We start from the raw sequence: 13639 nt of genomic DNA, 5'->3' as shown, positions 1-13639 counted from the left end.
ACAAGGTGCAGTTGGCCTTCCTAACTGCCTCTCCACACTGCCGGCCCATGTTCATCTTGGAGTCAATGATGACCCCCAGATCCTTTTCCGCCTCCGTTCTGACAAGAGGGGAGTTCCCTAACCTGTAGGTATGGTGCTGGTTGTTCCTCCCGAGGTGCATCACCTTGCACTTGTCTGTGTTGAAACCCATCCTATTCTTGTCCGCCCACCCTTGTAACCTGTCTAGGTCTGATTGTAGCCTGTTGCATCCTTCCAGTGTGCCCACGTCCCCCCACATCTTAGTGTCATCAGCAAATTTGAACAGGGTGCTTTTTACCCCCTCGTCCAAATCGCTGATGGAGATGTTGAACAGTGTGGGCCCGAGGACCGAGCCCTGCGGAACCCCACTGCCCACATCCTTCCAGGTTGAGAAGGACCCATCCACTACCACCCTCTGGGTGCGGCCCTCCAGCCAGTTGGCGACCCATTTGACTGTGTGGGTGTCTATGCCACAGCCTCCCAGTTTCTTAATGAGAATGGGGTGAGAGACAGTGTCGAAAGCCTTCCAGAAGTCCAGGCAGACTATATCCACTGCTACCCTTGCATCTAATAATCTGGTGATCTGATCGTAAAAGGCCACCAGGTAGGTCTGACAGGACCTGCCACTAATGAACCCATGTTGGTTGCCCCTAAGCATGCAATCCCCTGCTGGCCCCTCCTGGATGTGCCTCCTCCTCCTCCTCCACCAACATGGAACAGAAAACAGGGGTTCTGTGTGGAGCTGCCTGGCCTGGCCTGGCCCAGCCTGGGTGCAGGGAGTGGCTGCAACTGAGCCGCAGCCCCTGGGGGTGGTCCCCTCAACCCAGTTGAGCCCTGCCCGAGGCAGCTGCACAGCTGGGCTGGGCAGGGACAGGCTGCAGGGATTGGGCCACTGGTGGGCCTGGAGCCCAGTAGCTACCTGCTGTATGGCCTCACTGCAGACCCACAAGCCCACTCAGTGCCTCCAAGCTGGCCCAGGTAGCCCACTGCCCAGTCAACTGCCACCTGTGCATGCCAGGCCAGGTTGTGCTGCTGACAGGGCTCAGTGTCCCTGTCACTGAGATGCAGCTACCCATGCCTTTGGAGCAGCCCAGCCCAGCCTGGCCCAGCTTGGTCCAGCCCAGCCCAGCCCAGCCATGTAGCTGCCTCAGTTAGGGCTCAGCTTGGTTGGGCCGGGCCACAGGGCCCTGGGGTCACTTCCAGGGTCTATGGCTCAGTGACAGCTGGTCCCATGCCCAGGCAGGGCTGGGCTTAGGCCAGGCAGCCCTGCACAAAGCCCCCCCTCCCCACCCTATAGCGGTAGAGCCAGGTGGGGAGGAGGAAGAGGAGGTGGAAGAGTCCCCCTCCAGCACCAAACAGATCTTCCCTCCCAGGGAGGGGAAGGGGGAGCATGGAGAAGAGTCCCCGTCTGGGACCAGGAAGCCCTGCACAGATCCCCCTCTCAACCCCAACGCAACAGTGGGGGAGAGAGGAGGGAGGAAAGGAGAGGGAAGAGTCCCCCCCAGCACCAAACATAACCCTCTCCCTGCCCCTTTGCCTTAATGGGGACATGCTGAGACAGCTGCGGTCTCTGATGGTGAAACAGGGAAGGGAGGGAGGAATAATCCCCCCTCCTGGACAGTCTGACAGAGGCTGCTGACCTTCCCCATTGCCTTTCTGCTCTGGCAGTGGAATGTGGCCAGACACTGTCCTGGCATAGCCCCGCTGAAGTGATTGAAGGGTTAATTCCTCCCTCTGTCCTTTCTGCCCCTGGGGACTACAGCCAGGGTCTGCCAGCCCATGTCCCCTTCGCCCCCTCCATCTCCATTGCTGCCCAGCAGACAGGTAACCCCAGCTGTAGTGTGGGGAGAGGGGAAGGAGGGAAGAATTAACTCCCTTCCTGCCCACTTTGCCTTAATGGAGCCATGCCAGACAGTGTCTCGCCATGTACCCACCCCGATCAAGTTAGATAGCAGAGGGGCAGAGAGCCCAGCTGAGAGAGCATGGCTAGAATGCTGGGGGACTGTGGTTTAACTTAAACCAGGAAGGGGTCTGGGAGACATTGCACAAACCAATTTGAGCTCAATCAGTTGTCTGATACTACATTCAACCAGGTTTATCTCAAACTGGTTTTGGCCATTTTGAAAACTGGTTTATGTGCACTGAACTTACAGGTTACAGGTTTCAACTAGTTTCTGATCACTTAAACCAGTTTATGTGTAATGTCTGTCTCTAGCCATTGAAGTCGATGAGAACTTTTCTGTTAACTTTTATAAGGTGAGTATTTTACTTCATGGGTTTAAAACTGTTGTAAGATCTGGCTTTTCTTTCTGTGAATTGCAAAATTTCTCTGTTGTGAGACAAACTTCAGGTAAAGTGATCTTTCAGGTCATACCTTATTAACAACTGGGCCCATGCTTATTTTCTTCCCTGTTCAGTGATTTGCATCTCATACCAATAAACAGCATGAAAAATAAATAGATTATATAGAGCGAACATCATTTTTTACTGTTATCTTGTGGCACAGTGTAGTATAGATTAGCTAATGAAATGCATGACAATGTAGTCTCTGCGTTTTATTTTGATATTGAAGAATTCTTTTGGGATCAAACCTATAATGTCTTAAGGTTTGTTATATTTCTGAATTTCAAATATTACTTCCTGTGGTACAGTACATCTTTCCTTTACCAAAGCAAAATAATTATGTTGTGTAGAGTAGTTTTTGTCTACTATAAAGGTTTTCCATTAGAAGTTAAACAGAACCGTTTCGCAGGACAATTTAGTCAAATTCTCACTAAAAATATTCATCAAAATAAAAAAATCTTTATGAAACTAGGGTTTATATATCCTGTTAAAAAGGTAGCTTCAAACATATCAGAATGAAAGGCTTCAGTAATGATTTTTTAATATTTTGCTTTGCAAACAGTTTAAAGATTTTTAACTTCTCATTCCAGTTTGGAATGGAAGAATAATTTACATTGTCAGAATTTCCCGTGGAATGGAAATTGAGTTTTGACCTACTAGAATACTTGTCTTAACCACATGTAGAAGATTTAACTGAACATAAACTCTCAGCAATAGTTATGTAATTTTATTACTATTTATGATCCTTCAGGTGGAAGGAATATTAGGGGAGTTACAGTGGACAATAACCTCTGCGGAAAAGGACCTGGGGGTGACAGTGGAGAATAAGCTGAGTATGAGCCAACAGTGTGCCCTTATTTTCAAGAAGGCTAGCAGCATACTGGGCTGCACTGGCATTGGTTGTCAGCAGTTCAAGGGAAGTGATTATTCCCCTCTATTCAGCACTGGTGAGGCCACATCTGGAGTACTGTGTTCATTTTTTGGGCCACCCAGTACAGAAAGGATGTGGACAAATTGGAGAGAGTCCAGCAGAGGGCAACAAAAATGTTGAAGGGGGTGAGGTACATGACTTATGAGGAAAGACTGAGGGAACTGGACTTGTTTAGTCTAGAGAGAGAAGACTGAGGGGGGATTTAATAGCAGTCTTCAACTACCTGAAGTGGGGTTTGCAAAATGATGGAACTAGATCATTCTCAATGGTGATAGATAACAGAACAAGGAACAATGGTCTCAAGTTTAGATTAGATATTAGGAAGAATTTTCTCACTAGGAGTGTTGTAAAACACTGGAAAATGTCACCCAGAGCGGTTGTGGACTCTCCATCCTTGGAGGTTTTTACAACTCAGCTAGACAAAGCCTTGGCTGCGATGATCTAGTTGGGGATGGTCCTGCTTTGAGCAGGGGGTTGAACTAGATGACCTCCTGAGGTCCCTTCCAACCCTAATTTTGTATGATTCTATGGATTACATTCAGTAGACACACTAATTCTTCACCTGCAAAGTGTTTACAAATTGTTTACCAATTTCACTTTTACTTTCTTCAATAACATTAAAAATTGAATCTTTTTATTAGGTCTGGTAAATTCAGTATGCAGAGATGAATGTTTCATGCAAAGCATGATAATACATCATGAGTGATTACTATTTTAGTGAATCTTTTTACTTTTTTCTGGTGTTTGCAAACACAGAGTTTCTCTGTCCCAAACTGATGTCATTAATTTATATTGGTTGTATGATCTTTGCAGCAGACTGTTTTCCCATTATGTGCAAGTACAATTAGTTGAACAAAAGTGCCCTGATCTTCATTAGATTTCTAGACATTGCTCATACAGTTAAGAAATAATTATAATAATACAAACAAAATTAATATAATGAGGTGGTACAGTGATGCACTGCCTATGGCCAAACTCCAGTACTACTGAAATCAGAGATGGTTTGACATTCACTTCAGTACAGGACAGAAGGCATGAAGAAGACTGAAAAGATGGGTCACATACTATAGCTCAGGTTTTCATGGAATACTTATACCCAATATAGCTTAATTGAAAATAGTGTTTATGGGAGGGGATTCTCACCCCAGCCTGGTTCTACTCCCCTTTGAGCAATGTGAGGATGATTCCCCCAGATAAGCATTATAGAGCCATTTAAGTTGTCTTCTCAGAATACTTGCAAACCCAACACAGGCATAATATCAAGGATAAACTTGGGGTGGAAGAAGAACATGCTCAAAAATATTTCTGGCAAAGGTGTAACTCACAGGTTAGCTTCAAGTGGATGGTAGACAAGCTACTATAGCTGTGTAAATTATGTATCTGAGGAATCTTCCCAGAGCTGGGTATTACTTAAGTAACTTAAATTCACCATAAATCCTAACCTCAGATTAATTTTTATGATGATTATCTGGGCAGCATAGCACAGATTCTCACTACTGTTCATAAAGTGGCTCATACCTCTTGATATTTTTTAGTTATTAAAAAAATGGCAAACATTTGTAAAGCCTCAGACAGCTGTTCTAATAGTGAAAAATGGATCTCTGCTTTTTTGCCTTTCTTACACCTGCCCCTCCACCCCCTGGTCAGAAAAATGGCATCAGTGAAATTATAAGCATGAAAAGTTAGAGCTAGTGCCAGACAACTTTGGTTTATGTGGAAAGTTATTAATGTTCTTTGGAAACTGTGCTTCTGAATTCTTTACACCACCTGTTTGTAAGTCTAAGTCAGTGATGCTCTCCATGCCAAACAAGCAGACAGTGCAGCATTGTGGTGCTTTTTGATTATGAAAACTTACGATGTTTCATCTGCACAGCATGAAATATATCCTGTATGTTTGTAGGGAGCAGAATATGGACTGTTTAAATTATGCAATAGTATTTGTTATCTCTCCCCAATTACCATATCTGAAAAGTACATGTTACCCCATTTCCACTGGTAAATGTATCCTCCTATCAATTTCTCATATGTAATCATCAGCACAGTGCTTTACATTTTCAAAGCGCTTAACAGACATTAACTAATTAACTAATGCATGTCATTATAGGCCTGTGAATCTTGGATGTCAAAAGGCAAAATGCTAGGCAGTGGTGGTGAATTAAAAAGGGTACAGATTAAATCACCCCAAAAGCTCCCTCTGCATATCAGATTTCTCTGGCCTTTGTAAAGTGTTTATGCACTTTTTGCTCCTTGCCCTGTGATACTGTTTCTTGCTCTTAAGTTCACTTGTGGGACCCCTGTCTTTTCTGGTGGCACTCCTGCAGCCCCTGAACTTCTTGGGTCTGTACTCCATTGTTCCTGCTTTAATACACACTTGCCAAGCACGCTGCTAATGCCTTCTTGAAAAATGAATGAGATAATGTAGGTAGTTGATACTGAAAAGCCTTAAATATACAAGATTAGAATAGGAATGATTCTGTATATATCATTTAAATTAAGTTCATATTCTTAAACATTTACGTAGCATTTTTAGATCATTCATAAGCTGAGAAATAAAAGTTATGCCTCAGACCTAGCAGAAGCAGATGTTGAACTGTGATGCAGTTGTCACTTGTAATCAATTCTCCTGCAAACTCTTTTTTGACATGGAGTCCAGGCTCTGTTGGCTGGATGGAATTAAGGAAATGTTGCAACTGTCTATTACACTATTTTTTCTATAACTTCAGGTTTTAAACAGAGTCATACCTATTCTGTTGACCCAGTGAGGTAGCCCTACTAAATATCTCTTGTTAGTCCTTTCTCCCTGCTGGGTAGGTCCAAAATGCCTCATTAAAAGCAGAAAGCTGCAAGGTGCGAGAGGAAAAACCATAAGACGGTGATGTTAGGAATGGCCAGTTTATAGCCAAGAAGAAGTTTGTGCTGCCGTGTTTTGAAATATTGCCAGGCTGAAACCTTTGCTAATTAAAGGAAGTTATATACAGTAATCATGAAGCTGAACAAGTGACTTCCTGTGTTTTTGAGTCAGGCGCTGTGTCAGAGGATACAGGACCCACACAAGCTTTTCTCATAATATTTTACCAATAATTTAGTGCACTTCATTCCTGACCCACAGTATCCATAGGTAATGCAAATTTTGTCACAGAATATCTAAAAATATGTTCCTTCCTAGCCTACCAAATCTACCGCAATTTTTTGTTAGGTTGGTTGGGTTTTATGTTTGTTTGTTTCTTATTTCCCTGAATCTGGAATTTTTATTTTAAGCACTTTTTATTGTTTAAATAATTTCCTTCTGTGATCACAGTGGCTAGATGCATCCTGGACCCTTGCCTAACTAATCATGAAGATCTCTATGCCCCAGCTACCTATCACTTCGTAGAAATCTTTTACTTGGGCAAGACACAATTTCTTTACTATGAGGAATGCAAATTCATATATCACTGCACAAACTTTTGATCCAGATGCAATTAGCTTCATCTTTTCACAGCCAAAAGGATTCTGCATAGGAGAGGTGCTTTTGGGGGGGCAATGGGGTGGAGGCAGGGATGGCAGTGAGGTATACAGCACCTAGCACAATAGAGTCCTATTCTCCTACTAGGGTTCCTAGATGCTATGGGTACACAAATAATAGTGGGGTAGATTTTAGGATACCATAGCTTCTCTAATAGATTGGTTTGCCTACAATTAAGTGTTACCAATTGGGTTTAGATCTAGATTTTTTTGGTGCAGTGATACTAGAGCCCACAAACCCTGATAATGAAGGAGCTTTACCTACATCTTTTCTTATTCTCATATGAGATTGTCACTCTTAATAAGAGTAGCATTCCTGGAAGATCTGATCTTGACTGATTGGGAATGTGTTATATAACTGTAAAGAGACCTTTTGTTACAACTGGAGGCACAAGTGATATCATATTTACTATTCACTTTCTCCTCTACTGTCTCATAGTCTAGTCTCCTGCCCAGAACAACAACACAATGGTAACAAAAAGAAGTGGATAGATGGCTTTATCATGGCTCACTATCTGGGATTGTAACCACCAGGACATTCACAAACCACACTGTAGGCTTTGTAGCTAGCCTACTTTTCTTAATTATTATATGGATAGGGATCCTGAAACATTTTTATAACATGTCTTCATGGTATGAAAATTGTTTAGAACAACTGGTCTCCAGTTATTCTCGTTTAACTCTGTTATAAAAAAATTTCCAAAATATTAAAATGTTACCTCAATGATTTTATTATCTCCAGCCCTGCAGTCAAAACCTAACTATTTAGTATTCTTAGGGAGCAAATTAAAGTTGTAAGAGAAAGGAATCCTTAATAACTCGTAGATAATAACAAAAGTTCTGACAATTTAAATTGATTTTGTACCTCAGTATTAATAACTATACAGCTATTATACCACTATTAATGATGATACCGCTATTATAATTACAGCTATTGTAATAAATGAGAAAATGATTTCAGCGGCTTAAGCAGAAACATTATATTATCATCTATATAAAATGGTAATTTCCCCTCCTCTTCTTCATTAGCACAGATATACTTGTCTACTAAGAGTGTCTGAGTATCTCTTACCAGTATGATGGTTTTTGTTGGCTTTGAACTGTAATGCCAAGTCGTCTTTGAGTTACTGTCATGAGGTGTGAACTGCAAATATTTTCATGATCAAATGGTGCACATTAACAGACTGGCATTTTAAATAATAGATATATTGTTATATTAGAAAAGACAAAATGCACAATACCAAAATGAGTATTAAGCTCCCCCCCACACCCTCCCCGAAGCATGTAGTTTTCTGGCTGCTGCTTATTTTACCTTTTATAATGATCTACCTTTAACGTGAGTATTCCCCCACATTTGCCAGTTGTATCCATCTGTTGTCTCTTGCTGTATATATAATCCCCAATCCTGTAGTGGTCCCAACCACCACAGAACCCTTTTGAAGTTACTGGGAGCAGAGGTTTGCCAGAGTGCAACATATTGCAAAATTTTAGCATTAGCACAATAGCACCTTGCATAATAATACCTTTAAATAGGGTCTCTAGGCATTATTGCAATACAAATAAGAATACCAAAATTAAATTAGGATATATTCCTATTTTAATTTCTTGAATAAATCTTCAGGAAACACTGGTGGGACAAAACTGTTTTATTCTTTATGGCTGATAGGGTTGTGACAAAGAGGTTCAAAATAAGAGGTTTTGGCTGCTAAAATGGAGACATTGTTTCCAGAGTTAATGAAACTTTTATAAAGCTGGGTTGGTCCCTATCTATCAAATCTTGGGGGAGAATTTTATAATCAAGGTTTAATGATATAAATGTCTATGGTTGGTACATTCAAGGACATCGTTCCCAGCTTTGTGAATAAAAGATATTATCACCTCATATAAAGTAGGAAGGAGAGATGAGGTGCATGAACCTGAACTGTGCATCTGGGGCTAGTTTAAGGCACAGTGCTTTGTAAAATCTGGTAGTAAAACCAGACTTCCCTGAAGCTTTATTTGGCAGTTTAGAAATGGCCTATTTTATTTCTTCATGTAATATATTCACATCTAGTATGTATCCCTAGGTCTGGACTTAGATGGAGAGGTTTAATTCATTGAAAACATTTTTAGATCCTTACAATAACTTTTTATTTAAGAAGTAAATGGGTCTATATACAATTAACCAAATATCTACTTAAGCACCAATAACAGCTCTATTTCTTTATTCCTGTTGTCTACACGTAACACATTTTCATAGTTGAACAATGTAAGTTAATAATTAGTTAGTATTTTTGTCTCTGTGATCTTACACAAATCAGTAAAAACTCTTCTTCCAATTAAAATCATGTTTATTTCTGCATGTATAGAAACACTCCCCCCACAGCACTAACTAAAAAACAGGTAGTTTTTTAAAGTTTGGATTCTGTGGATAATGACTTGGCACCATCATTTTCCTCAAAAGCTGTACCATACTCATGGCTTGGCCAAAAGAGAAATGTAATGTATGCATGTTTTTTATCATTTTTCCCTGAAAAATGTATATTTTTATTTAACCATGCATCACATATTGAGAAAGACCTGCAACTGAAACATATTTATATATATCCTATTTATAAATAATAATGAGTTTAAAATGGCTAGTCAATTGTTACAGACTGTTTGCATTTAACAGGTCAATAGCTTGCTTATTACCATGATTAACAATAATTTTATAACACCCACTCATTTGCTTTTAACCTCCTCTAACAAATATTGTTTGTTTCTTTCCCATGTCTGTAATCTTTGTATGACCCTTTGATAAACTCAATGTAAAACATGATGCATGTGTCTTTAACATATAGCCCCCCTAATAATTAGATTCAATATTCAAACCCAAGTGAATTATTTTGCAGAGCATCTGTCTCATGAGTTTGGATAGCTACCTCCTTACCCTCCTTTTAAAAAAAATTACGTCAAATGTTTATTGGCCTAGGAGCTTTGTTTTGTTATTTTCTATAGAAAACTCTTATTTAGCACTTAGATAGGCATATCAATCTCACCTTTGATGGTTCATTATAACAGTGATAATCATTATTCAATGAGAGCTTGATCATGTATCAGTGAAATCAGTGGGAGTTCTGCATTTGACTTCACTGAAAACAGCAGTAGGACCCGCCCCCCAAAAAAACAAAAAAAGCCCAAAAAAACAAAACCTAACTATAGTTACACAAAGAGAAGTATTGGGTATAAGTAGAAATATGGTTGTAGCTAACTGAATTTTCCAGCAAAGCATCCTCCCATAGAAAAGTGCTGATTCATCAAACAAGGTTATTTGGGTAGTAAGTGCGATATCTTTTGTTAGATTAGTCCAAGATTTTCTTGGGATCTTACTAGTTTTTTCAAAACTTTTGCCAGGTGAAGAAGGATGCTTCATTCCTGGATGGAATTTCTGGTCAAAGAAAAACAGTGAGACCCTTCCACAACAGCCACTAGTGCAGAAATAAGGACATTGCCCTGGGTTGTGAGATACCAAGGTTCACGTCCCTGCTCCACCTGAGTCTGCCAGACAATTTATCTAACCATGAAACTAAAACCTCTCCAGTTGGAGCTGTTTCACTTTAGTATAAACCATGAACTATTCCCTGGGACAGAGAGAATCTGATTTCACAGTCTTTTTTTTTAGGCACTCACTTCAGATGTAGGAGACCAAGGTTCAAGTCCATAGTTTGCATTAGGAAGAGTGAGTCCTTGAACCCGAGTTCCCCAAAACCCAGTGAAGTCACTTAAGCAGAACTGTTTGCTTTCATGCGTGGTTCATTATTGCTTTTCCTGAAAAAAAAATTTTCCCAAAAAACTCTTGTGAAAAAGAATTTGTTTCCTGGATATCTTTAACTGTAAAAGAGCACCCAAGAAACAATATGGACTTTACATGATACGATAGAATTGCCTGCATCATACACTGCACTGAAAAAGGCAGGCAAAAGCAGAAATGATCCCAGTGTACTCATGGCATAGAGTGTTTTTATAGTAACTGGAGTGAAATCTGGTAATAAATTGGTGAGGTATATTGTTTGAGACTCTGAAGAGCAAGACCAATAGCACTTTGTCTTCTGGACCATGAAATGCTTATATATCCCTGTCTGAATATCCTTCTTGAAATATATTGTTGCTTTTTTAAAAATGATTAAGCCAGTTACTTTCATTTTTATAAACCCCATTGCTAGAGGCTGTATTGGATATTTGCCTGTTTTCAGTTCTTAATAGCCAATCAGTTTCCATCTGTTTTACTAGTATTTTATCATTTTAATCACATGATAAATAGTCTAAATTACAGATTTTTCCTGATTACTGTTGCTACTGATGCATTTAGTTCTGGAATATAATTACAGGAAAATATTTATTTACTTCATATTGAGTATTGCTTAAATTAAAAAACAATACAAAACTTGTCGCTTAATTTCTTTTTGCCAGATTTTGTTTTGTACAGGCTATATACCATGTTAAATCAAAATACAGTATTCCTCTAGCATCAACATGTTATACACAATTACTTCAAATCTATAACCTTTCAACTTAAACATTGGTTCTCTATCATAATAAAGATAACTGAAGATGAGCATCTTTAGTCTATGGTTTTTGATCCCATCCTAATCTATCTAAATCACAATGTTAACTCCAGTAATCCACAAATAAGAAATATAGTGGGAATGACTTAATATAATTGTGTAGTGTTATCAAATTAGCTACTTCATATACACCTCTTTCATAAAAAAGCGAACACCCCACCAAAACAAAGTAATCCACTTAGTATACTCTATCATTTTACTGTATCAGTTGAAGTAGTTTCAAACAAAGCATACCTAGTTGGGGGGAAAAAGCTCTGCCCTGGTGAAGTTGTTACTCTTCTCACAGATAGTTTCAGAAGAGCTTCACAGGATGCAGAATTGCATAATACATTTTGAAATCCATTTGGATACAAATGTTCATAATATATTTGTTTTTACATATAAGCAGTTTCACTACTAGTGTTTGAGCAGTTAACAGTTCTTGTGTTGGTTTTATATATATATTACATGAAGAGAAAGTTCATATAATGGTGGTATTGTACAAGAAGCTTATCTCTGTAAGTTTTATAGGTATTTTAATAATGAATAGAAAAGCTATGAGGGTGTCATCTGAAATGAGAACTTATAAAATTAAGAACATAAGAACTGCTATTTGGGGTCAAACCTAGGTCTGTCTAGTTCAGTATCCTGTCTCACAATGGCAGAGAGTGAACAGGGCTAAACACTGAGTTGATATTTCTAGTCAACTGTCCACAGTGACTCCTAGACCTCTTTCCTGTGTGGTAACAGCTAATGTAGAATCAATCGCAGTGTAGGTGTAGTTTGGGTTATTTTTCCCATGTACATCACTTCACATTTATCTACGTGGAACTTCATCTGCCATTTCGTTGCCAATTTGCTCAATCATGCTAGATCCTTCTGTAGTTCCTCACAGTCTGTCTTCATTTTTACCACTTTGAATGATTTTGTGTTATCTGCTAATTGGGCCACGTTGCTATTCAGCCTCTTTTCCAGAATATGTATGAATATGTTAAACAGAATCAATCCCAAGTCAGATCCCCGGGGGGACCCTGCTTTTTGCTGCTTTCCATCTCCAAACTGACCATTTATACTCTATTTTCTATCCATAAGCCAATTTCTAATCCACATGTGGACCTTCTTTGTAAACCCATGACTACTAAACGTCATTACGAGCCTCTGATGGGGGACCTTGTTAAAGGTTTTTTGGAAGTCCAGATGTACTGTCGTCTGGATCACCCTGATCTACCTGCTTATTAACACCTTCAACAAGTTCTAGTAGCTTGGTAAGGCATGATAAAAAACTATGCTGCTCCCTTCCCAGCAAGTCATGTTCATCCAGTATTTTTTCTACCAGTTTTCCAGGAATAGAAGTCCTGAGCCTGTTTTTAGTGATAGGTTGCATACTACAGTTAGGAGCTTGGCAATATCTGATCTGAGCTCCTTCAGGATCCTAGGATGAATGCCCTCAGGTCCTGGTGGTGTGGTACTATTTAGTTTACTAATATCCACAACAATCTCATCTATTGAAACCTCAATTTGGATCAGTTCAAATTATATACCATACCATGTATTCTGCATTATATCAGGCATAGCAGGAAGGGAGTATAGGAGAAAAGACCACTTTAAAATGGCCTTCAAGAATTTTTAGAATGGTTTATATTCTATTTTGGGAGTTAGCAGTATGAGAAACTCAGGAACTCTGTAGTCTAGAAGCCCTTGAGACCCATGGCCTGTAGCAATCTGTATATCAGTACTGCCCCAGGGAATGCTATTCAAGGACTCCTTGGCCCTTCATTAGAGCTCTGGAAGTCCTGAGAGGCTTGCTGGTCAAACCTGAGACATTTCCAGGCAGTATCTGAGATCCAAAAATGATACTTTTACTGGAATTTTTTGAAATGCCATATGTCACTTAGATCACTTTGAAAATGTTACTTCTTGATCTTACAAGTGCTGAGATGCATGTTTAACCTGTCTTCCATTCAAGGGCACATTCACATGTGTAAAGATATGCACATACTTATGTGTTCAAAAACCAAAGTGTAACGCTTCTCCCAAGAAGGAAGTGTATGTCATTAACTAAACTGAAAAGCCAACAGGTTGTAACTTTCTTCAGATTACACTGAGCAAATGGTAGTTAAAATGAAAAGTCAGGATTCCTTGTGCAGAGACCAATAGACTATACTGCTTTTCTGATCAAATTAAATCCAATGTCTTTTCTGATTTGCATTATAGGTCAATAGGTATTACTACAGAAAGTATAAGAATTATAAATAGTTCATGTACACTGTGTCACTAG

Source organism: Crocodylus siamensis, chromosome 3, assembly GCF_052110815.1.
Source record: "Crocodylus siamensis isolate JL-2025a chromosome 3, ASM5211081v1, whole genome shotgun sequence".
Classification (NCBI taxonomy): Eukaryota; Metazoa; Chordata; order Crocodylia; family Crocodylidae; genus Crocodylus; species Crocodylus siamensis.
This window is presented reverse-complemented; position numbering follows the sequence as displayed.